This window comes from Scyliorhinus torazame, chromosome 1 (assembly GCF_047496885.1).
Source record: "Scyliorhinus torazame isolate Kashiwa2021f chromosome 1, sScyTor2.1, whole genome shotgun sequence".
In the NCBI taxonomy this organism is placed as follows: Eukaryota; Metazoa; Chordata; class Chondrichthyes; order Carcharhiniformes; family Scyliorhinidae; genus Scyliorhinus; species Scyliorhinus torazame.
Genome location: NC_092707.1, coordinates 99,269,658 through 99,294,333, shown reverse-complemented (window position 1 = coordinate 99,294,333; position 24,676 = coordinate 99,269,658). Strand labels below are relative to the sequence as shown.

General features: G+C 50.0%; 9 non-coding genes across 9 annotated transcripts; all 9 read left to right on the top strand.

Moving 5' to 3' along the window:
- Positions 1 to 7,872: 7,872 nt before the first annotated feature.
- trnal-caa (transfer RNA leucine (anticodon CAA)) lies at positions 7,873 to 7,991 on the top strand. The gene is made up of 2 exons: positions 7,873 to 7,910; positions 7,946 to 7,991. It is a non-coding gene; the product is annotated as a tRNA-Leu (tRNA).
- Positions 7,992 to 8,800: 809 nt separating this feature from the next.
- trnal-uaa (transfer RNA leucine (anticodon UAA)) lies at positions 8,801 to 8,906 on the top strand. The gene is made up of 2 exons: positions 8,801 to 8,838; positions 8,861 to 8,906. It is a non-coding gene; the product is annotated as a tRNA-Leu (tRNA).
- Positions 8,907 to 9,788: 882 nt separating this feature from the next.
- On the top strand, positions 9,789 to 9,907 carry trnal-caa (transfer RNA leucine (anticodon CAA)). Its single transcript has 2 exons — positions 9,789 to 9,826; positions 9,862 to 9,907. It is a non-coding gene; the product is annotated as a tRNA-Leu (tRNA).
- Positions 9,908 to 10,716: 809 nt separating this feature from the next.
- On the top strand, positions 10,717 to 10,820 carry trnal-uaa (transfer RNA leucine (anticodon UAA)). The gene is made up of 2 exons: positions 10,717 to 10,754; positions 10,775 to 10,820. It is a non-coding gene; the product is annotated as a tRNA-Leu (tRNA).
- Positions 10,821 to 11,702: 882 nt separating this feature from the next.
- Positions 11,703 to 11,821, top strand: trnal-caa (transfer RNA leucine (anticodon CAA)). The gene is made up of 2 exons: positions 11,703 to 11,740; positions 11,776 to 11,821. It is a non-coding gene; the product is annotated as a tRNA-Leu (tRNA).
- An 809-nt stretch (positions 11,822 to 12,630) lies between these two features.
- On the top strand, positions 12,631 to 12,736 carry trnal-uaa (transfer RNA leucine (anticodon UAA)). The gene is made up of 2 exons: positions 12,631 to 12,668; positions 12,691 to 12,736. It is a non-coding gene; the product is annotated as a tRNA-Leu (tRNA).
- Positions 12,737 to 13,615: 879 nt separating this feature from the next.
- Positions 13,616 to 13,734, top strand: trnal-caa (transfer RNA leucine (anticodon CAA)). The gene is made up of 2 exons: positions 13,616 to 13,653; positions 13,689 to 13,734. It is a non-coding gene; the product is annotated as a tRNA-Leu (tRNA).
- An 809-nt stretch (positions 13,735 to 14,543) lies between these two features.
- Positions 14,544 to 14,649, top strand: trnal-uaa (transfer RNA leucine (anticodon UAA)). The gene is made up of 2 exons: positions 14,544 to 14,581; positions 14,604 to 14,649. It is a non-coding gene; the product is annotated as a tRNA-Leu (tRNA).
- An 886-nt stretch (positions 14,650 to 15,535) lies between these two features.
- Positions 15,536 to 15,654, top strand: trnal-caa (transfer RNA leucine (anticodon CAA)). Its single transcript has 2 exons — positions 15,536 to 15,573; positions 15,609 to 15,654. It is a non-coding gene; the product is annotated as a tRNA-Leu (tRNA).
- Positions 15,655 to 24,676: the final 9,022 nt, after the last annotated feature.

The following is a 24,676-nucleotide window of genomic DNA, read 5'->3' as shown; positions in this document are numbered from 1 at the left end:
ACCAGCAGCCTGTCCTGAGTGAATCGCTCAAGATGACCCTTGATTCTTGAACCCGGAATTAAGGTGAGGAATATTTTAACAATGACTTGGTCAGAGATCGCTGGTGAAAGATTGAAGAATTTAAACGACTCCAATTATCAGCAAATCAAGGTTTATTGCAAAACCCAGGTCAAAATCATCAACAGAAGAAAATATAATAAAATCTTAAACTCTAACACAAACTAAGTCTATTCAGAAAGTACTATAACGGACACAACGAAAATTCTTATGATTACACAGTTTTAGCAATAGCACAAGACACAAAACAAGTTCCCTTCCCCAAAGCCTCAACCACTATTAAAGTCAAGGGAGTTTCGCAAGCTGCTGCAGGGTACTTACGGTCACAGGCTGCAGAGGTCAAGTCAGGGGTGCAGAGGTCGAGCCAAGAACCAAGCGACCCTCAATCGAAACACAGCCCCTTTTATATTGTTTTACCTGGCTTTGTCCTGTGTTCGGCCAGCCCCTTTTGCATTGAAAAGGTAAGGTTTAAAGTTCCCGCTGGTCCCGCCCCCTTTGAGCCGGTCAGAGCTGTTTGTTTCCGGGTATTCCTCGCAGGTCCGCTCCTTCCAGCTAGGCAGACCTGCGCGATTTGAATTTGGCGCCGACTCCGCCCCCTCCTTCCAGTGAGTTTCTGCCGGTAGCTTCTGTCAAGATTGGAGTACCTCCCCCAGGTCCGCCTCCAACTTGGTTTTTTCCTACCGTCCGCGATTTGAATTTGGCGCTGACTCCGCCCCCTTCTCCCAGTGAGTTTCTGCCGGTAGCTTCTGTCAAGATTGGAGTACCTCCCCCAGGTCCGCCTCCAACTTGGTTTTTTCTACCGCTTATCTTCAAGGGGCTTTTCCAGCGCAATATACTGAACCCAGACAGTCTGTTTTCTAGGATAACGAGGTTAAGCTCTCTTGTGAAGAATTTCAGTGTCTTCCAGCTGCTCCGGAGATGGCTGCTATTCTCACCTTGCTATGTTGATGAGGTGTTAATTGGATTCTGCTCTGGTGGAGGCCAGGTCATTTACATTTGCATGGGGCTATGACCATCCCATTGTACTGCTTGCAGGCAGGCCCCCTGTGTATTCCCGTGCCCCTTTGTCTGTGTTTTGATCTTATCTCGTTGTCTGGCTCCTTCTTCCTTGTAGCTCCTAGGGGGGGGGTTTGTAAATACTTATGTACTTATGTCCCTACTCAGCTCAGCGGACCAAGCCTGCTGGGAAAACTGGTTCCGTTCTCTTGGCTGAAAAGTCAGTTTACAGTCTCTGAGTTTTTATTCTTGGGCAGTTCCAAAAAGGCCGAATTGCCCGAACACCTTACAGATGCCCCTTCGATACGTCCCTACCTGCTTGGACCGTATCGACACAGGTGAAGGGCAAACATTTCCTCTTGTGTGGACCGTAGGCCCCCCCCCCAACAACATGCGAAATTACAATTCCCAAGACAGTTCCCTTAATCTAGGCTACCCCTGGTTTCAATGAAAGGGAAAGACAAGACCATATCTAATTTAAACACACAGTAACATATACACATTTCACCGGAACCCCAAACGTAAGGGTCCCTGTACATATATCACAATCAAATAACTGAAACCCGCGATCCATACAAATATTTACATGTGACTCTGTTTATTACACTACGACTTTTCTTTTGTGGGCTGCACTCCGCGTCTTCCCCAGGACCCGATGAAGGCTCTTCATTTTTCCTCCATCGTCGATACCTGCAGCTGAGGGGTTTAGTCCAACTGAGGCGACAGCATAATGTACCCCCTGTACAACATTTTCTTTGTGGGGGCAAACACTAAACCATTCTCAGGCCCCCCTGGTGGTGATCGGACAGTTGTGAGGGTCGATTGGTTGGGCTGTGGGCAGGGGTCGCTTTACCTGAACCAGCAGTTCGGTAGTTTTTACAGTCATCCCTTCCCTGGGCGTTACACATCCCTCCCCAGTGCGGTCAATTCATCCCGTTCCCTGGGTTCTGCCATCACCTTACAAAAGTGATTAGTGCCCCTTGTGGACATGCCTTGGTAGATCCCCATGAACACAAATAAATGCCCTGGTCAGAAGCCCACCACTTATCCCAGCAAACGGTGATCCTACCCGGTGACCCCGTGATGGTCCGGTAGGTGTTGGTGTCCAGGCGTTCCCAGTCCGAGGACCGATCCCTCATGTCCAGCCTCAGCTTCCTGGGCCACCACCATCTCCCCAAAGGAACGTCCCCCTCACAGGTTAAACACACCCGCCTGCCCTCAGTCACCCTAACCCGGTCAGTCGAAGGACTCTTCTGTCTCGCCTCTGCGGAGTTCTCCCGGTCCCACCATCGCCAAGATCATCAAACTCCACATCGTCGGGTGCCCCATCTGTAAAAAACAAAACACATCCTTGCCTCCACAGAACTACCTACCTTAAAGTGCATGGGTTCTATCCAGCGGCAGCAGCAGCTCCCGCTTTGAAGTTGCCGCAGCCTGTCTGTGATTCTGTGTCCACAGCCCGGCTGCACCAGGGTCCTAGTGCCTGCTGCTTCATCACTTTACCATTGCACTAGGCGCTTCTGTGTTCCCACGATCCTAAATAATTCACACACCACTACACACTAATTAGAACTAACAGGGGGGGAATGCTATATACAATGCCACCCGTCTCCGGGTGGCCAAATTAAAACTGTGCCCCGCTAAACTGGGGCAGTTCACCTGTTTGGTCCAACGGCTCGGGCCAGACCGTCCCCTCCCGGGGGTTCGGGCTGCCCCTTGCCTCTCCTTCCCCAACAGGGTTCGGGGATCCCTCAGCGTTCCCTTCTACTCGGGCCCCCTTACTGCGGGACCGGGTTCTAGGGAGGTGTGATGGGGACCATCTTAGAGGGGGCTTGGAGACCCGATTGCTCCTTCGTCCCCTGACTGGTTCCCAAACCCAAGGTGATACCTCCACTTCCTCCGCCTCCTTAGCCTCTATACTAAGGCAGGCCACCTGACCCACAGGTAAGGGCTTGGGAATCGTTACTGTCCCTGGGCTGGGTGCTTGCAGCACCGTCGGTCTCTTTGGGACTGCCCCTTCGGGACAGCACCTTGTCACCGGGTGTGTGATCGTGGAGTCAGGGACCTCCCCCACCGTCGTTAATTCTACGGGGGGTTTCTCCACTACCACCCCCCGTCTTCCCCCCACCTTGCTCTTTCTTGCCTTTATGGGGTGGAACAATTTAAATTGACTGATGTGGCGTTCGCATGGGTCCCACCTTAAGGGATTTAAACTGCAAATAGCCGCTGAGGCAGCCTCCAGAATGGGACCCTGCACCTGGACCGGACCAGGGTCTGGGGCTAGAACTACCCCTGCGCTCCCTTTTTCCTGAGGCTGCTCCCTGGGTAGTCATACGGGTTCTTGTGGTGTGGGTGCGGGCAGGCCCTGACCCGTTGCCATTGCCACCTGTCCTGAGCCTTGCAAAAGGGCTAAAATTTTACTTATCTCGATGGTTCCCGGGGCAGCTGCTCCTGCCGCCGGGGTCTGACTCTCTACTGCGGGAGCCCTCTCCTGCTTGCTAGGGTTCTCACACTCCCTCTTGAAATGCCCGGTCTTTCCACACCCGTAGCATACCGGTCTCTTGTCGGAGGTCCGGGTGCCCTCATGCTTCCACTCTCTCTTAGGGGCTGCTGGCGCGATTTCATGCACCCTACCCTTAAGGGGCTTGTCCTCACCCCTCTCCCCATTACGATATGCGAGGGTAAGTTTCCTAAGGACCTCTTCCTCATTAAGGTCCGGACTCTGCGGGTCGAACCAGTGTTCGGCCTTTGCCCTAACGTGAGGGAGACAGTTGGCAACTAGGGTCTTCAGCCAGTGGGCGGTTCTTTCCCCTAAATTCCGTCTATCCCCGGGAACCCCGCATGCCTCCATATAGACAGTCCACAGTCTGTCTGCGAACATGGTGGGAGATTCCCCTGGTTGCTGCTTGGTTTCCCCCACCCTCATGAAAGGGCTCCCCAGATTCAAGCCCATCGCCTCCAGAACAGCAGTCTGTGCTGCCGCCCATGTGTCAGGTCTTCCCCCATTCCCAGAGGTCACTGTCCTGCATAGCTGTGCATCTAGGGTCATCAGGAGCATCCTTATTTGCTCCCCTTCGTCGCAGTCATTGATGCTGGCTGCCTGTTCCACCTCCATAAAATGAAGCGACGGATCCCCTTTTGGAGTTAGCCTGGCAACGTGGGCCACCATCCCCCTGAGCGCGGATGCCCCATGAGGAATGATAATGTCGCCCTCAACCGGTCCCCTATTCGCCAGCCCCGCCGGGGGACCATACCTTCTTTGTCTGACAGGGCACATCTGCCCTACCTGGGGTTCCTGCTCCTCCTCCCCACTGTCCAGCTCTCCTGCCCCGTTGGGTAGCCCCCCTGTCCCCGGGCTAACTACCCATATAGGAGACGCCGCTATCTGGGGATACACCACTGACCCCCCTTGGACCTGCCCCTGACCGGGCGGTCCAAACCCTACCTGCTGACCCGGCCCCATCACCGGCATCCCAGGCAGCGGTCTGTCCCCATCCCATGGGGACCCACATACGAAACCAGGCGGACACGCCGCCAGCTGGGGGTACCCTGCCGACCCCCCTTGGACTTGCTCCTGAACGTGCAGTCCGATCCCCCCCTGCCGACCCGGACACAATCCCGGTGCCTCAGGAGGCGGTCTATTCCCCTTGGCCTTTGGGGAATCATCCGCTGCGAGGAGCACCTTGCCCCTAGGGAACCCCCCTGGACCTACCAGGTGTATCTGTCCCCTGAACTTGGACAAGGTCTCCTCCAACTCCGTTATTCGTGCCTGGCACGGCCCATGGGCACAGTCCCCTACTTCCTCGCGAGCCACTCGGTACGCTGCCTGGATGTCCCGGAACTTCCCCTCCAGCTTCCTACACTGCTCTGTACTCCGAGCATAGAGTCCCTGGAACCTCCGTTCCTTTTCTTTACCCTCCACTATCTGGCAGTGGAGATAGTCCTTCTCACACCGGTTAGACTCGCTTTCCTGTTTCATTTCTGCCACTTCCTCCCGCAGTCGTTCCGCTGCGCTAGCCTCCTGCTCTAACTCTTCGATCCTTTGCTCTGTTTTGACTACCTGCTGAGACAGGCAAACCAGCCAAACTGCCTTCTCCAAGTGCTTTTTGTGCGCCTTACTTTCTGTCCATGCAGCCGCTGCCATTACCGGTTGCTCCGCATTGATTAGTTCTGAGACCCAAGGTTTGGTGAGGTTGACCTTTTGCCACAAATACGAGGAGATTCTCTCCTCCATTTTACTTCGTTCCCTCACCCCCTCTGCCAAGTCACATACTCCAAACCACCGGGGTCCTGCCGCGGTCGCCATTGTAGAGGGTGCCATCTCTGCTACTCCACTACTGGGCCGATATCTGGGGTTTGAGTATCTGTGTATGTCTCTCTCCAGCTGGCACTGAAACTTCAGAGGCCAGGGGATGTCGCACTGGGACACTTCCACTGAAGAGAGCACTGATTCAAGCCTGCCGTTTATTCCTAACCGGCAGCCTGAGGCTTATATCACACAGATCTCCAGACCCCTACCAATACCCAGGTGATTCTCTCTCTTGCCAGTGGTGCAACACCCACCCGGTTCCTACTTCGCTAGAGTAGCTTTCCCAAGAGAGAGAATAGGACACTGCTGTTTATTACCTAACCAGCAGTCTGTCCTGAGTGAATCGCTCAAGATGACCCTTGATTCTTGAACCCGGAATTAAGGTGAGGAATATTTTAACAATGACTTGGTCAGAGATCGCTGGTGAAAGATTGAAGAATTTAAACGACTCCAATTATCAGCAAATCAAGGTTTATTGCAAAACCCAGGTCAAAATCATCAACAGAAGAAAATATAATAAAATCTTAAACTCTAACACAAACTAAGTCTATTCAGAAAGTACTATAACGGACACAACGAAAATTCTTATGATTACACAGTTTTAGCAATAGCACAAGACACAAAACAAGTTCCCTTCCCCAAAGCCTCAACCACTATTAAAGTCAAGGGAGTTTCGCAAGCTGCTGCAGGGTACTTACGGTCACAGGCTGCAGAGGTCAAGTCAGGGGTGCAGAGGTCGAGCCAAGAACCAAGCGACCCTCAATCGAAACACAGCCCCTTTTATATTGTTTTACCTGGCTTTGTCCTGTGTTCGGCCAGCCCCTTTTGCATTGAAAAGGTAAGGTTTAAAGTTCCCGCTGGTCCCGCCCCCTTTGAGCCGGTCAGAGCTGTTTGTTTCCGGGTATTCCTCGCAGGTCCGCTCCTTCCAGCTAGGCAGACCTGCGCGATTTGAATTTGGCGCCGACTCCGCCCCCTCCTTCCAGTGAGTTTCTGCCGGTAGCTTCTGTCAAGATTGGAGTACCTCCCCCAGGTCCGCCTCCAACTTGGTTTTTTCCTTCCGTCCGCGATTTGAATTTGGCGCTGACTCCGCCCCCTTCTCCCAGTGAGTTTCTGCCGGTAGCTTCTGTCAAGATTGGAGTACCTCCCCCAGGTCCGCCTCCAACTTGGTTTTTTCTACCGCTTATCTTCAAGGGGCTTTTCCAGCGCAATATACTGAACCCAGACAGTCTGTTTTCTAGGATAACGAGGTTAAGCTCTCTTGTGAAGAATTTCAGTGTCTTCCAGCTGCTCCGGAGATGGCTGCTATTCTCACCTTGCTATGTTGATGGGGTGTTAATTGGATTCTGCTCTGGTGGAGGCCAGGTCATTTACATTTGCATGGGGCTATGACCATCCCATTGTCCTGCTTGCAGGCAGGCCCCCTGTGTATTCCCGTGCCCCTTTGTCTGTGTTTTGATCTTATCTCGTTGTCTGGCTCCTTCTTCCTTGTAGCTCCTAGGGGGGGGGTTTGTAAATACTTATGTACTTATGTCCCTACTCAGCTCAGCGGACCAAGCCTGCTGGGAAAACTGGTTCCGTTCTCTTGGCTGAAAAGTCAGTTTACAGTCTCTGAGTTTTTATTCTTGGGCAGTTCCAAAAAGGCCGAATTGCCCGAACACCTTACAACAATGCAAACCGTATCATTCACATACAAAGATTGAAAACTAACATGCCTCTCTCAAACATTCTGCACCCAATCACACTGCTGCGCTCAAACATGCAGAGTACATTACACAGGCAGCAAAGAACATTGTTCCCACCTTGCATTCCTTATTGCTTTCCACCAATCTACCTTTCAATCCCATTGCGCACACTGCTGCTTCTCAGCAACGGTCCAACAGTGTCCAAGAATGCGACATCTTGTGAACAAACACAACTGAATTCAACTGCCTTACTTTGGCGATTCCTTGCAAGGTAGCCAGAGATGCTGACATTTCAAGTCACTCCCATATCAGAGGCACAGATTAGCCAGAATTGTGGCCCATGAATGTTGGGACTTTCAAGGCAAAATATTCAGACAAATGCCACTAGCCACAGTTTACACCCGGCAAGATGAGGACATGCTGTTCATTGTGTGGGGAGCAGGCTTCACAGATGTCTCGCGTGAATGTGTTGAGAATGAAAGAAAGGTCTGGGAATGAGAGTGTAAAATGTGAATTGGGAAAGATGCTTGGATTGTGGTGTGTTTTGGATGGCAGCTGCGTTGCTTGGGTTTGTTGAAGCTGTCGATGGAAAAGTGAGTGAGATGTTTTTGAAAATGATGTAAAATGTTCTTGGCGTACAGATGCAGCGTGCCTGAAAATTGTTTATGGTGCGGGAAGGGTGAATGTTTGCCACTGCCTGTTGAAACGGGTGTGATGTATTGATGGTTGTGGCCTGATTGTGCACAAATGAAATGGGTGTGCTCCAGGCCAATTCGAGTACAGAATAAGCAGCACACAGTGCAAAAGCTGTGGACACAGCAGCAACTTGTCAGGATGGCCGAGTGGTCTAAGGCGCCAGACTCAAGGAGTGTGTTTCCTTGCCTCGTTTAAGCCTGGTGATTTCTGGTCCCTTTCTAGGGGCGTGGGTTCAAATCCCACTCCTGACATTGTCCTTTTCAGCACCAATATGCCACCGCCAGCCTCACAATCTCCGCAACACCCTGCTGTCATTGATATTTGCCACCTTTTACCACTTCATTTATTTACAAATAAAAACAACACAACTTGAAACCTAACATGCCTCTCTCAAATATCATGCACACAATCGCATGCTCCAATCCAACATGCAGATTACATTTCACAGGCAGCGCATTTAGCAAAGCATTGTTCCCACCTCGCTGCAGCATTCCACATTGCTTTCAACCACTCCACCTTTCTATCCCATGGCGCACCATGCTGCAATGGACCAACATATGCAATGGATCAACAATGTCCAAGAATGTGACATCTTGTGAACAATGACAACTAAATTCATGCCTAACTTGGCAATTCTTTGCAAGGACACCAGAGATGCACTCTGGAGATTTCAAGAGATTCACTTATCACAGGCACAGATTATCCAGAATTGATGCCTTTGAAGGTTGGGAATATCAGGTGGAAATGGTTCGATCAATGCCACCGGCCACGGGTGCATGTTCACCTCTTTCAATGTCCAGGATGAAGAAATGCTGTTCATTGTGTGACGAGCGGGCTTTGCAGATATAACACGTTAATGTCTTGGGAATCAAAGAAAGGTGTGTGGCTGAAGATTGTTTGCGGTGCAGCAAAGGAGAATGATCGACACCGCCACTTCAATCCGTTGCGCTGAATTAATGGTTGTGGTTGTTTGTGCAAAAATGGATTGGGTGTGCGCCAGGCCAGCGAGAATGGAGAATACGTAGCACACAGTGGAAAACAGCAGCTGCACAAATAAGTTGTCAGGATGGCCGAGTGGTCTAAGGCGCCAGACTTAAGCAGCCGTTGAGGACTTGATGATTTCTGGTCCCTTTCGAGGGTCGTGGGTTCAAATCCCACTCCTGACATACACCTTTTCCGACTTCAACGTTATTTGCAAATCAACAATGCAAACCGTATCATTCACATACAAAGATTGAAAACTAACATGCCTCTCTCAAACATTCTGCACCCAATCACACTGCTGCGCTCAAACATGCAGAGTACATTACACAGGCAGCAAAGAACATTGTTCCCACCTTGCATTCCTTATTGCTTTCCACCAATCTACCTTTCAATCCCATTGCGCACACTGCTGCTTCTCAGCAACGGGCCAACAGTGTCCAAGAATGCGACATCTTGTGAACAAACGCAACTGAATTCAACTGCCTTACTTTGGCGATTCCTTGCAAGGTAGCCAGAGATGCTGACATTTCAAGTCACTCCCATATCAGAGGCACAGATTAGCCAGAATTGTGGCCCATGAATGTTGGGACTTTCAAGGCAAAATATTCAGACAAATGCCACTAGCCACAGTTTACACCCGGCAAGATGAGGACATGCTGTTCATTGTGTGGGGAGCAGGCTTCACAGATGTCTCGCGTGAATGTGTTGAGAATGAAAGAAAGGTCTGGGAATGAGAATGTAAAATGTGAATTGGGAAAGATGCTTGGATTGTGGTGTGTTTTGGATGGCAGCTGCGTTGCTTGGGTTTGTTGAAGCTGTCGATGGAAAAGTGAGTGAGATGTTTTTGAAAATGATGTAAAATGTTCTTGGCGTACAGATGCAGCGTGCCTGAAAATTGTTTATGGTGCGGGAAGGGTGAATGTTTGCCACTGCCTGTTGAAACGGGTGTGATGTATTGATGGTTGTGGCCTGATTGTGCACAAATGAAATGGGTGTGCTCCAGGCCAGTTCGAGTACAGAATAAGCAGCACACAGTGCAAAAGCTGGGGAAACAGCAGCAACTTGTCAGGATGGCCGAGTGGTCTAAGGCGCCAGACTCAAAGAGTGTGTTTCCTTGCCTCGTTTAAGCCTGGTGATTTCTGGTCCCTTTCTAGGGGCGTGGGTTCAAATCCCACTCCTGACATTGTCCTTTTCAGCACCAATATGCCACCGCCAGCCTCACAATCTCCGCAACACCCTGCTGTCATTGATATTTGCCACCTTTTACCACTTCATTTATTTACAAATAAAAACAACACAACTTGAAACCTAACATGCCTCTCTCAAATATCATGCACACAATCGCATGCTCCAATCCAACATGCAGATTACATTTCACAGGCAGCGCACTTAGCAAAGCATTGTTCCCACCTCGCTGCAGCATTCCACATTGCTTTCAACCACTCCACCTTTCTATCCCATTGCGCACCATGCTGCAATGGACCAACAGATGCAATGGATCAACAATGTCCAAGAATGTGACATCTTGTGAACAATGACAACTAGATTCATGCCTAACTTGGCAATTCTTTGCAAGAACACCAGAGATGCACTCTGGAGATTTCAAGAGATTCACTTATCACAGGCACAGATTATCCAGAATTGATGCCTTTGAAGGTTGGGAATATCAGGTGGAAATGGTTCGATCAATGCCACCGGCCACGGGTGCATGTTCACCTCTTTCAATGTCCAGGATGAAGAAATGCTGTTCATTGTGTGACGAGCGGGCTTTGCAGATATAACACGTTAATGTCTTGGGAATCAAAGAAAGGTGTGTGGCTGAAGATTGTTTGCGGTGCAGCAAAGGAGAATGATCGACACCGCCACTTCAATCCGTTGCGCTGAATTAATGGTTGTGGTTGTTTGTGCAAAAATGGATTGGGTGTGCTCCAGGCCAGCTAGAATGCAGAATACGTAGCACACAGTGGAAAACAGCAGCTGCACAAATAAGTTGTCAGGATGGCCGAGTGGTCTAAGGCGCCAGACTTAAGCAGCCGTTGAGGACTTGATGTTTTGGTCCCTTTCAAGGGTTGTGGGTGCAAATCCCACTCCTGACATTCGCCTTTTCCGACTTCAACGTTATTTGCAAATCAACAATGCAAACCGTATCATTCACATACAAAGATTGAAAACTAACATGCCTCTCTCAAACATGATGCACCCAATCACACTGCTGCGCTCAAACATGCAGAGTACATTACACAGGCAGCAAAGAACATTGTTCACACCTTGCATTCCTTATTGCTTTCCACCAATCTACCTTTCAATCCCATTGCGCACACTGCTGCTTCTCAGCAACGGGCCAACAGTGTCCAAGAATACGACATCTTGTGAACAAACACAACTGAATTCAACTGCCTTACTTTGGCGATTCCTTGCAAGGTAGCCAGAGATGCTGACATTTCAAGTCACTCCCATGTCAGAGGCACAGATTAGCCAGAATTGTGGCCCATGAATGTTGGGACTTTCAAGGCAAAATATTCAGACGAATGCCACTAGCCACAGTTTACACCCGGCAAGATGAGGACATGCTGTTCATTGTGTGGGGAGCAGGCTTCACAGATGTCTCGCGTGAATGTGTTGAGAATGAAAGAAAGGTCTGGGAATGAGAGTGTAAAATGTGAATTGGGAAAGATGCTTGGATTGTGGTGTGTTTTGGATGGCAGCTGCGTTGCTTGGGTTTGTTGAAGCTGTCGATGGAAAAGTGAGTGAGATGTTTTTGAAAATGATGTAATATGTTCTTGGCGTACAGATGCAGCGTGCCTGAAAATTGTTTATGGTGCGGGAAGGGTGAATGTTTGCCACTGCCTGTTGAAACGGGTGTGATGTATTGATGGTTGTGGCCTGATTGTGCACAAATGAAATGGGTGTGCTCCAGGCCAGTTCGAGTACAGAATAAGCAGCACACAGTGCAAAAGCTGCGGAAACAGCAGCAATTTGTCAGGATGGCCGAGTGGTCTAAGGCGCCAGACTCAAGGAGTGTGTTTCCTTGCCTCGTTTAAGCCTGGTGATTTCTGGTCCCTTTCTAGGGGCGTGGGTTCAAATCCCACTCCTGACATTGTCCTTTTCAGCACCAATATGCCACCGCCAGCCTCACAATCTCCGCAACACCCTGCTGTCATTGATATTTGCCACCTTTTACCACTTCATTTATTTACAAATAAAAACAACACAACTTGAAACCTAACATGCCTCTCTCAAATATCATGCACACAATCGCATGCTCCAATCCAACATGCAGATTACATTTCACAGGCAGCGCACTTAGCAAAGCATTGTTCCCACCTCGCTGCAGCATTCCACATTGCTTTCAACCACTCCACCTTTCTATCCCATTGCGCACCATGCTGCAATGGACCAACAGATGCAATGGATCAACAATGTCCAAGAATGTGACATCTTGTGAACAATGACAACTAAATTCATGCCTAACTTGGCAATTCTTTGCAAGAACACCAGAGATGCACTCTGGAGATTTCAAGAGATTCACTTATCACAGGCACAGATTATCCAGAATTGATGCCTTTGAAGGTTGGGAATATCAGGTGGAAATGGTTCGATCAATGCCACCGGCCACGGGTGCATGTTCACCTCTTTCAATGTCCAGGATGAAGAAATGCTGTTCATTGTGTGACGAGCGGGCTTTGCAGATATAACACGTTAATGTCTTGGGAATCAAAGAAAGGTGTGTGGCTGAAGATTGTTTGCGGTGCAGCAAAGGAGAATGATCGACACCGCCACTTCAATCCGTTGCGCTGAATTAATGGTTGTGGTTGTTTGTGCAAAAATGGATTGGGTGTGCTCCAGGCCAGCGAGAATGGAGAATACGTAGCACACAGTGGAAAACAGCAGCTGCACAAAAAAGTTGTCAGGATGGCCGAGTGGTCTAAGGCGCCAGACTTAAGCAGCCGTTGAGGACTTGATGATTTCTGGTCCCTTTCAAGGGTCGTGGGTTCAAATCCCACTCCTGACATACACCTTTTCCGACTTCAACGTTATTTGCAAATCAACAATGCAAACCGTATCATTCACATACAAAGATTGAAAACTAACATGCCTCTCTCAAACATTCTGCACCCAATCTGCGCTCAAACATGCAGATTACATTACACAGGCAGCAAAGAACATTGTTCCCACCTTGCATTCCTTGTTGCTTTCCACCAATCTACCTTTCAATCCCATTGCGCACACTGCTGCTTCTCAGCAACGGGCCAACAGTGTCCGTTGAAGAATGCGACATCTTGTGAACAAACACAACTGAATTCAACTGCCTTACTTTGGCGATTCCTTGCAAGGTAGCCAGAGATGCTGACATTTCAAGTCACTCCCATATCAGAGGCACAGATTAGCCAGAATTGTGGCCCATGAATGTTGGGACTTTCAAGGCAAAATATTCAGACGAATGCCACTAGCCACAGTTTACACCCGGCAAGATGAGGACATGCTGTTCATTGTGTGGGGAGCAGGCTTCACAGATGTCTCGCGTGAATGTGTTGAGAATGAAAGAAAGGTCTGGGAATGAGAGTGTAAAATGTGAATTGGGAAAGATGCTTGGATTGTGGTGTGTTTTGGATGGCAGCTGCGTTGCTTGGGTTTGTTGAAGCTGTCGATGGAAAAGTGAGTGAGATGTTTTTGAAAATGATGTAAAATGTTCTTGGCGTACAGATGCAGCGTGCCTGAAAATTGTTTATGGTGCGGGAAGGGTGAATGTTTGCCACTGCCTGTTGAAACAGGTGTGATGTATTGATGGTTGTGGCCTGATTGTGCACAAATGAAATGGGTGTGCTCCAGGCCAGTTCGAGTACAGAATAAGCAGCACACAGTGCAAAAGCTGTGGAAACAGCAGCAACTTGTCAGGATGGCCGAGTGGTCTAAGGCGCCAGACTCAAGGAGTGTGTTTCCTTGCCTCGTTTAAGCCTGGTGATTTCTGGTCCCTTTCTAGGGGCGTGGGTTCAAATCCCACTCCTGACATTGTCCTTTTCAGCACCAATATGCCACCGCCAGCCTCACAATCTCCGCAACACCCTGCTGTCATTGATATTTGCCACCTTTTACCACTTCATTTATTTACAAATAAAAACAACACAACTTGAAACCTAACATGCCTCTCTCAAATATCATGCACACAATCGCATGCTCCAATCCAACATGCAGATTACATTTCACAGGCAGCGCACTTAGCAAAGCATTGTTCCCACCTCGCTGCAGCATTCCACATTGCTTTCAACCACTCCACCTTTCTATCCCATTGCGCACCATGCTGCAATGGACCAACAGATGCAATGGATCAACAATGTCCAAGAATGTGACATCTTGTGAACAATGACAACTAAATTCATGCCTAACTTGGCAATTCTTTGCAAGAACACCAGAGATGCACTCTGGAGATTTCAAGAGATTCACTTATCACAGGCACAGATTATCCAGAATTGATGCCTTTGAAGGTTGGGAATATCAGGTGGAAATGGTTCGATCAATGCCACCGGCCACGGGTGCATGTTCACCTCTTTCAATGTCCAGGATGAAGAAATGCTGTTCATTGTGTGACGAGCGGGCTTTGCAGATATAACACGTTAATGTCTTGGGAATCAAAGAAAGGTGTGTGGCTGAAGATTGTTTGCGGTGCAGCAAAGGAGAATGATCGACACCGCCACTTCAATCCGTTGCGCTGAATTAATGGTTGTGGTTGTTTGTGCAAAAATGGATTGGGTGTGCTCCAGGCCAGCGAGAATGGAGAATACGTAGCACACAGTGGAAAACAGCAGCTGCACAAATAAGTTGTCAGGATGGCCGAGTGGTCTAAGGCGCCAGACTTAAGCAGCCGTTGAGGACTTGATGATTTCTGGTCCCTTTCAAGGGTCGTGGGTTCAAATCCCACTCCTGACATACACCTTTTCCGACTTCAACGTTATTTGCAAATCAACAATGCAAACCGTATCATTCACATACAAAGATTGAAAACTAACATGCCTCTCTCAAACATTCTGCACCCAATCACACTGCTGCGCTCAAACATGCAGATTTCATTACACAGGCAGCAAAGAACATTGTTCCCACCTTGCATTCCTTATTGCTTTCCACCAATCTACCTTTCAATCCCATTGCGCACACTGCTGCTTCTCAGCAACGGGCCAACAGTGTCCGTTGAAGAATGCGACATCTTGTGAACAAACACAACTGAATTCAACTGCCTTACTTTGGCGATTCCTTGCAAGGTAGCCAGAGATGCTGACATTTCAAGTCACTCCCATATCAGAGGCACAGATTAGCCAGAATTGTGGCCCATGAATGTTGGGACTTTCAAGGCAAAATATTCAGACGAATGCCACTAGCCACAGTTTACACCCGGCAAGATGAGGACATGCTGTTCATTGTGTGGGGAGCAGGCTTCACAGATGTCTCGCGTGAATGTGTTGAGAATGAAAGAAAGGTCTGGGAATGAGAGTGTAAAATGTGAATTGGGAAAGATGCTTGGATTGTGGTGTGTTTTGGATGGCAGCTGCGTTGCTTGGGTTTGTTGAAGCTGTCGATGGAAAAGTGAGTGAGATGTTTTTGAAAATGATGTAAAATGTTCTTGGCGTACAGATGCAGCGTGCCTGAAAATTGTTTATGGTGCGGGAAGGGTGAATGTTTGCCACTGCCTGTTGAAACAGGTGTGATGTATTGATGGTTGTGGCCTGATTGTGCACAAATGAAATGGGTGTGCTCCAGGCCAGTTCGAGTACAGAATAAGCAGCACACAGTGCAAAAGCTGTGGAAACAGCAGCAACTTGTCAGGATGGCCGAGTGGTCTAAGGCGCCAGACTCAAGGAGTGTGTTTCCTTGCCTCGTTTAAGCCTGGTGATTTCTGGTCCCTTTCTAGGGGCGTGGGTTCCAATCCCACTCCTGACATTGTCCTTTTCAGCACCAATATGCCACCGCCAGCCTCACAATCTCCGCAACACCCTGCTGTCATTGATATTTGCCACCTTTTACCACTTCATTTATTTACAAATAAAAACAACACAACTTGAAACCTAACATGCCTCTCTCAAATATCATGCACACAATCGCATGCTCCAATCCAACATGCAGATTACATTTCACAGGCAGCGCATTTAGCAAAGCATTGTTCCCACCTCGCTGCAGCATTCCACATTGCTTTCAACCACTCCACCTTTCTATCCCATTGCGCACCATGCTGCAATGGACCAACAGATGCAATGGATCAACAATGTCCAAGAATGTGACATCTTGTGAACAATGACAACTAAATTCATGCCTAACTTGGCAATTCTTTGCAAGAACACCAGAGATGCACTCTGGAGATTTCAAGAGATTCACTTATCACAGGCACAGATTATCCAGAATTGATGCCTTTGAAGGTTGGGAATATCAGGTGGAAATGGTTCGATCAATGCCACCGGCCACGGGTGCATGTTCACCTCTTTCAATGTCCAGGATGAAGAAATGCTGTTCATTGTGTGACGAGCGGGCTTTGCAGATATAACACGTTAATGTCTTGGGAATCAAAGAAAGGTGTGTGGCTGAAGATTGTTTGCGGTGCAGCAAAGGAGAATGATCGACACCGCCACTTCAATCCGTTGCGCTGAATTAATGGTTGTGGTTGTTTGTGCAAAAATGGATTGGGTGTGCTCCAGGCCAGCGAGAATGCAGAATACGTAGCACACAGGGGAAAACAGCAGCTGCACAAATAAGTTGTCAGGATGGCCGCGTGGTCTAAGGCGCCAGACTTAAGCAGCCGTTGAGGACTTGATGATTTCTGGTCCCTTTCAAGGGTCGTGGGTGCAAATCCCACTCCTGACATTCGCCTTTTCCGACTTCAACGTTATTTGCAAATCAACAATGTAGAGGGTGCCATCTCTGCTACTCCACTACTGGGCCGATATCTGGGGTTTGAGTATCTGTGTATGTCTCTCTCCAGCTGGCACTGAAACTTCAGAGGCCAGGGGATGTCGCACTGGGACACTTCCACTGAAGAGAGCACTGAATCAAGCCTGCCGTTTATTCCTAACCGGCAGCCTGAGGCTTATATCACACAGATCTCCAGACCCCTACCAATACCCAGGTGATTCTCTCTCTTGCCGGTGGTGCAACACCCACCCGGTTCCTACTTCGCTGGAGTAGCTTTCCCAAGAGAGAGAATAGGACACTGCTGTTTATTACCTAACCAGCAGCCTGTCCTGAGTGAATCGCTCAAGATGACCCTTGATTCTTGAACCCGGAATTAAGGTGAGGAATATTTTAACAATGACTTGGTCAGAGATCGCTGGTGAAAGATTGAAGAATTTAAACGACTCCAATTATCAGCAAATCAAGGTTTATTGCAAAACCCAGGTCAAAATCATCAACAGAAGAAAATATAATAAAATCTTAAACTCTAACACAAACTAAGTCTATTCAGAAAGTACTATAACGGACACAACGAAAATTCTTATGATTACACAGTTTTAGCAATAGCACAAGACACAAAACAAGTTCCCTTCCCCAAAGCCTCAACCACTATTAAAGTCAAGGGAGTTTCGCAAGCTGCTGCAGGGTACTTACGGTCACAGGCTGCAGAGGTCAAGTCAGGGGTGCAGAGGTCGAGCCAAGAACCAAGCGACCCTCAATCGAAACACAGCCCCTTTTATATTGTTTTACCTGGCTTTGTCCTGTGTTCGGCCAGCCCCTTTTGCATTGAAAAGGTAAGGTTTAAAGTTCCCGCTGGTCCCGCCCCCTTTGAGCCGGTCAGAGCTGTTTGTTTCCGGGTATTCCTCGCAGGTCCGCTCCTTCCAGCTAGGCAGACCTGCGCGATTTGAATTTGGCGCCGACTCCGCCCCCTCCTTCCAGTGAGTTTCTGCCGGTAGCTTCTGTCAAGATTGGAGTACCTCCCCCAGGTCCGCCTCCAACTTGGTTTTTTCCTACCGTCCGCGATTTGAATTTGGCGCTGACTCCGCCCCCTTCTCCCAGTGAGTTTCTGCCGGTAGCTTCTGTCAAGATTGGAGTACCTCCCCCAGGTCCGCCTCCAACTTGGTTTTTTCTACCGCTTATCTTCAAGGGGCTTTTCCAGCGCAATATACTGAACCCAGACAGTCTGTTTTCTAGGATAACGAGGTTAAGCTCTCTTGTGAAGAATTTCAGTGTCTTCCAGCTGCTCCGGAGATGGCTGCTATTCTCACCTTGCTATGTTGATGAGGTGTTAATTGGATTCTGCTCTGGTGGAGGCCAGGTCATTTACATTTGCATGGGGCTATGACCATCCCATTGTCCTGCTTGCAGGCAGGCCCCCTGTGTATTCCCGTGCCCCTTTGTCTGTGTTTTGATCTTATCTCGTTGTCTGGCTCCTTCTTCCTTGTAGCTCCTAGGGGGGGGGTTTGTAAATACTTATGTACTTATGTCCCTACTCAGCTCAGCGGACCAAGCCTGCTGGGAAAACTGGTTCCGTTCTCTTGGCTGAAAAGTCAGTTTACAGTCTCTGAGTTTTTATTCTTGGGCAGTTCCAAAAAGGCCGAATTGCCCGAACACCTTACAGATGCCCCTTCGATACGTCCCTACCTGCTTGGACCGTATTGACACAGGTGAAGGGCAAACATTTCCTCTTGTGTGGACCGTAGGCCCCCCCCCCAACAACATGCGAAATTACAATTCCCAAGACAGTTCCCTTAATCTAGGCTACCCCTGGTTTCAATGAAAGGGAAAGACAAGACCATATCTAATTTAAACACACAGTAACATATACACATTTCACCGGAACCCCAAACGTAAGGGTCCCTGTACATATATCACAATCAAATAACTGAAACCCGCGATCCATACAAATATTTACATGTGACTCTGTTTATTACACTACGACTTTTCTTTTGTGGGCTGCACTCCGCGTCTTCCCCAGGACCCGATGAAGGCTCTTCATTTTTCCTCCATCGTCGATACCTGCAGCTGAGGGGTTTAGTCCAACTGAGGCGACAGCATAATGTACCCCCTGTACAACATTTTCTTTGTGGGGGCAAACACTAAACCATTCTCAGGCCCCCCTGGTGGTGATCGGACAGTTGTGAGGGTCGATTGGTTGGGCTGTGGGCAGGGGTCGCTTTACCTGAACCAGCAGTTCGGTAGTTTTTACAGTCATCCCTTCCCTGGGCGTTACACATCCCTCCCCAGTGCGGTCAATTCATCCCGTTCCCTGGGTTCTGCCATCACCTTACAAAAGTGATTAGTGCCCCTTGTGGACATGCCTTGGTAGATCCCCATGAACACAAATAAATGCCCTGGTCAGAAGCCCACCACTTATCCCAGCAAACGGTGATCCTACCCGGTGACCCCGTGATGGTCCGGTAGGTGTTGGTGTCCAGGCGTTCCCAGTCCGAGGACCGATCCCTCATGTCCAGCCTCAGCTTCCTGGGCCACCACCATCTCCCCAAAGGAACGTCCCCCTCACAGGTTAAACACACCCGCCTGCCCTCAGTCACCCTAACCCGGTCAGTCGAAGGACTCTTCTGTCTCGCCTCTGCGGAGTTCTCCCGGTCCCACCATCGCCAAGATCATCAAACTCCACATCGTCGGGTGCCCCATCTGTAAAAAACAAAACACATCCTTGCCTCCACAGAACTACCTACCTTAAAGTGCATGGGTTCTATCCAGCGGCAGCAGCAGCTCCCGCTTTGAAGTTGCCGCAGCCTGTCTGTGATTCTGTGTCCACAGCCCGGCTGCACCAGGGTCCTAGTGCCTGCTGCTTCATCACTTTACCATTGCACTAGGCGCTTCTGTGTTCCCACGATCCTAAATAATTCACACACCACTACACACTAATTAGAACTAACAGGGGGGGAATGCTATATACAATGCCACCCGTCTCCGGGTGGCCAAATTAAAACTGTGCCCCGCTAAACTGGGGCAGTTCACCTGTTTGGTCCAACGGCTCGGGCCAGACCGTCCCCTCCCGGGGGTTCGGGCTGCCCCTTGCCTCTCCTTCCCCAACAGGGTTCGGGGATCCCTCAGCGTTCCCTTCTACTCGGGCCCCCTTACTGCGGGACCGGGTTCTAGGGAGGTGTGATGGGGACCATCTTAGAGGGGGCTTGGAGACCCGATTGCTCCTTCGTCCCCTGACTGGTTCCCAAACCCAAGGTGATACCTCCACTTCCTCCGCCTCCTTAGCCTCTATACTAAGGCAGGCCACCTGACCCACAGGTAAGGGCTTGGGAATCGTTACTGTCCCTGGGCTGGGTGCTTGCAGCACCGTCGGTCTCTTTGGGACTGCCCCTTCGGGACAGCACCTTGTCACCGGGTGTGTGATCGTGGAGTCAGGGACCTCCCCCACCGTCGTTAATTCTACGGGGGGTTTCTCCACTACCACCCCCCGTCTTCCCCCCACCTTGCTCTTTCTTGCCTTTATGGGGTGGAACAATTTAAATTGACTGATGTGGCGTTCGCATGGGTCCCACCTTAAGGGATTTAAACTGCAAATAGCCGCTGAGGCAGCCTCCAGAATGGGACCCTGCACCTGGACCGGACCAGGGTCTGGGGCTAGAACTACCCCTGCGCTCCCTTTTTCCTGAGGCTGCTCCCTGGGTAGTCATACGGGTTCTTGTGGTGTGGGTGCGGGCAGGCCCTGACCCGTTGCCATTGCCACCTGTCCTGAGCCTTGCAAAAGGGCTAAAATTTTACTTATCTCGATGGTTCCCGGGGCAGCTGCTCCTGCCGCCGGGGTCTGACTCTCTACTGCGGGAGCCCTCTCCTGCTTGCTAGGGTTCTCACACTCCCTCTTGAAATGCCCGGTCTTTCCACACCCGTAGCATACCGGTCTCTTGTCGGAGGTCCGGGTGCCCTCATGCTTCCACTCTCTCTTAGGGGCTGCTGGCGCGATTTCATGCACCCTACCCTTAAGGGGCTTGTCCTCACCCCTCTCCCCATTACGATATGCGAGGGTAAGTTTCCTAAGGACCTCTTCCTCATTAAGGTCCGGACTCTGCGGGTCGAACCAGTGTTCGGCCTTTGCCCTAACGTGAGGGAGACAGTTGGCAACTAGGGTCTTCAGCCAGTGGGCGGTTCTTTCCCCTAAATTCCGTCTATCCCCGGGAACCCCGCATGCCTCCATATAGACAGTCCACAGTCTGTCTGCGAACATGGTGGGAGATTCCCCTGGTTGCTGCTTGGTTTCCCCCACCCTCATGAAAGGGCTCCCCAGATTCAAGCCCATCGCCTCCAGAACAGCAGTCTGTGCTGCCGCCCATGTGTCAGGTCTTCCCCCATTCCCAGAGGTCACTGTCCTGCATAGCTGTGCATCTAGGGTCATCAGGAGCATCCTTATTTGCTCCCCTTCGTCGCAGTCATTGATGCTGGCTGCCTGTTCCACCTCCATAAAATGAAGCGACGGATCCCCTTTTGGAGTTAGCCTGGCAACGTGGGCCACCATCCCCCTGAGCGCGGATGCCCCATGAGGAATGATAATGTCGCCCTCAACCGGTCCCCTATTCGCCAGCCCCGCCGGGGGACCATACCTTCTTTGTCTGACAGGGCACATCTGCCCTACCTGGGGTTCCTGCTCCTCCTCCCCACTGTCCAGCTCTCCTGCCCCGTTGGGTAGCCCCCCTGTCCCCGGGCTAACTACCCATATAGGAGACGCCGCTATCTGGGGATACACCACTGACCCCCCTTGGACCTGCCCCTGACCGGGCGGTCCAAACCCTACCTGCTGACCCGGCCCCATCACCGGCATCCCAGGCAGCGGTCTGTCCCCATCCCATGGGGACCCACATACGAAACCAGGCGGACACGCCGCCAGCTGGGGGTACCCTGCCGACCCCCCTTGGACTTGCTCCTGAACGTGCAGTCCGATCCCCCCCTGCCGACCCGGACACAATCCCGGTGCCTCAGGAGGCGGTCTATTCCCCTTGGCCTTTGGGGAATCATCCGCTGCGAGGAGCACCTTGCCCCTAGGGAACCCCCCTGGACCTACCAGGTGTATCTGTCCCCTGAACTTGGACAAGGTCTCCTCCAACTCCGTTATTCGTGCCTGGCACGGCCCATGGGCACAGTCCCCTACTTCCTCGCGAGCCACTCGGTACGCTGCCTGGATGTCCCGGAACTTCCCCTCCAGCTTCCTACACTGCTCTGTACTCCGAGCATAGAGTCCCTGGAGCCTCCGTTCCTTTTCTTTACCCTCCACTATCTGGCAGTGGAGATAGTCCTTCTCACACCGGTTAGACTCGCTTTCCTGTTTCATTTCTGCCACTTCCTCCCGCAGTCGTTCCGCTGCGCTAGCCTCCTGCTCTAACTCTTCGATCCTTTGCTCTGTTTTGACTACCTGCTGAGACAGGCAAACCAGCCAAACTGCCTTCTCCAAGTGCTTTTTGTGCGCCTTACTTTCTGTCCATGCAGCCGCTGCCATTACCGGTTGCTCCGCATTGATTAGTTCTGAGACCCAAGGTTTGGTGAGGTTGACCTTTTGCCACAAATACGAGGAGATTCTCTCCTCCATTTTACTTCGTTCCCTCACCCCCTCTGCCAAGTCACATACTCCAAACCACCGGGGTCCTGCCGCGGTCGCCATTGTAGAGGGTGCCATCTCTGCTACTCCACTACTGGGCCGATATCTGGGGTTTGAGTATCTGTGTATGTCTCTCTCCAGCTGGCACTGAAACTTCAGAGGCCAGGGGATGTCGCACTGGGACACTTCCACTGAAGAGAGCACTGAATCAAGCCTGCCGTTTATTCCTAACCGGCAGCCTGAGGCTTATATCACACAGATCTCCAGACCCCTACCAATACCCAGGTGATTCTCTCTCTTGCCAGTGGTGCAACACCCACCCGGTTCCTACTTCGCTAGAGTAGCTTTCCCAAGAGAGAGAATAGGACACTGCTGTTTATTACCTAACCAGCAGTCTGTCCTGAGTGAATCGCTCAAGATGACCCTTGATTCTTGAACCCGGAATTAAGGTGAGGAATATTTTAACAATGACTTGGTCAGAGATCGCTGGTGAAAGATTGAAGAATTTAAACGACTCCAATTATCAGCAAATCAAGGTTTATTGCAAAACCCAGGTCAAAATCATCAACAGAAGAAAATATAATAAAATCTTAAACTCTAACACAAACTAAGTCTATTCAGAAAGTACTATAACGGACACAACGAAAATTCTTATGATTACACAGTTTTAGCAATAGCACAAGACACAAAACAAGTTCCCTTCCCCAAAGCCTCAACCACTATTAAAGTCAAGGGAGTTTCGCAAGCTGCTGCAGGGTACTTACGGTCACAGGCTGCAGAGGTCAAGTCAGGGGTGCAGAGGTCGAGCCAAGAACCAAGCGACCCTCAATCGAAACACAGCCCCTTTTATATTGTTTTACCTGGCTTTGTCCTGTGTTCGGCCAGCCCCTTTTGCATTGAAAAGGTAAGGTTTAAAGTTCCCGCTGGTCCCGCCCCCTTTGAGCCGGTCAGAGCTGTTTGTTTCCGGGTATTCCTCGCAGGTCCGCTCCTTCCAGCTAGGCAGACCTGCGCGATTTGAATTTGGCGCCGACTCCGCCCCCTCCTTCCAGTGAGTTTCTGCCGGTAGCTTCTGTCAAGATTGGAGTACCTCCCCCAGGTCCGCCTCCAACTTGGTTTTTTCCTTCCGTCCGCGATTTGAATTTGGCGCTGACTCCGCCCCCTTCTCCCAGTGAGTTTCTGCCGGTAGCTTCTGTCAAGATTGGAGTACCTCCCCCAGGTCCGCCTCCAACTTGGTTTTTTCTACCGCTTATCTTCAAGGGGCTTTTCCAGCGCAATATACTGAACCCAGACAGTCTGTTTTCTAGGATAACGAGGTTAAGCTCTCTTGTGAAGAATTTCAGTGTCTTCCAGCTGCTCCGGAGATGGCTGCTATTCTCACCTTGCTATGTTGATGGGGTGTTAATTGGATTCTGCTCTGGTGGAGGCCAGGTCATTTACATTTGCATGGGGCTATGACCATCCCATTGTCCTGCTTGCAGGCAGGCCCCCTGTGTATTCCCGTGCCCCTTTGTCTGTGTTTTGATCTTATCTCGTTGTCTGGCTCCTTCTTCCTTGTAGCTCCTAGGGGGGGGGTTTGTAAATACTTATGTACTTATGTCCCTACTCAGCTCAGCGGACCAAGCCTGCTGGGAAAACTGGTTCCGTTCTCTTGGCTGAAAAGTCAGTTTACAGTCTCTGAGTTTTTATTCTTGGGCAGTTCCAAAAAGGCCGAATTGCCCGAACACCTTACAACAATGCAAACCGTATCATTCACATACAAAGATTGAAAACTAACATGCCTCTCTCAAACATTCTGCACCCAATCACACTGCTGCGCTCAAACATGCAGAGTACATTACACAGGCAGCAAAGAACATTGTTCCCACCTTGCATTCCTTATTGCTTTCCACCAATCTACCTTTCAATCCCATTGCGCACACTGCTGCTTCTCAGCAACGGTCCAACAGTGTCCAAGAATGCGACATCTTGTGAACAAACACAACTGAATTCAACTGCCTTACTTTGGCGATTCCTTGCAAGGTAGCCAGAGATGCTGACATTTCAAGTCACTCCCATATCAGAGGCACAGATTAGCCAGAATTGTGGCCCATGAATGTTGGGACTTTCAAGGCAAAATATTCAGACAAATGCCACTAGCCACAGTTTACACCCGGCAAGATGAGGACATGCTGTTCATTGTGTGGGGAGCAGGCTTCACAGATGTCTCGCGTGAATGTGTTGAGAATGAAAGAAAGGTCTGGGAATGAGAGTGTAAAATGTGAATTGGGAAAGATGCTTGGATTGTGGTGTGTTTTGGATGGCAGCTGCGTTGCTTGGGTTTGTTGAAGCTGTCGATGGAAAAGTGAGTGAGATGTTTTTGAAAATGATGTAAAATGTTCTTGGCGTACAGATGCAGCGTGCCTGAAAATTGTTTATGGTGCGGGAAGGGTGAATGTTTGCCACTGCCTG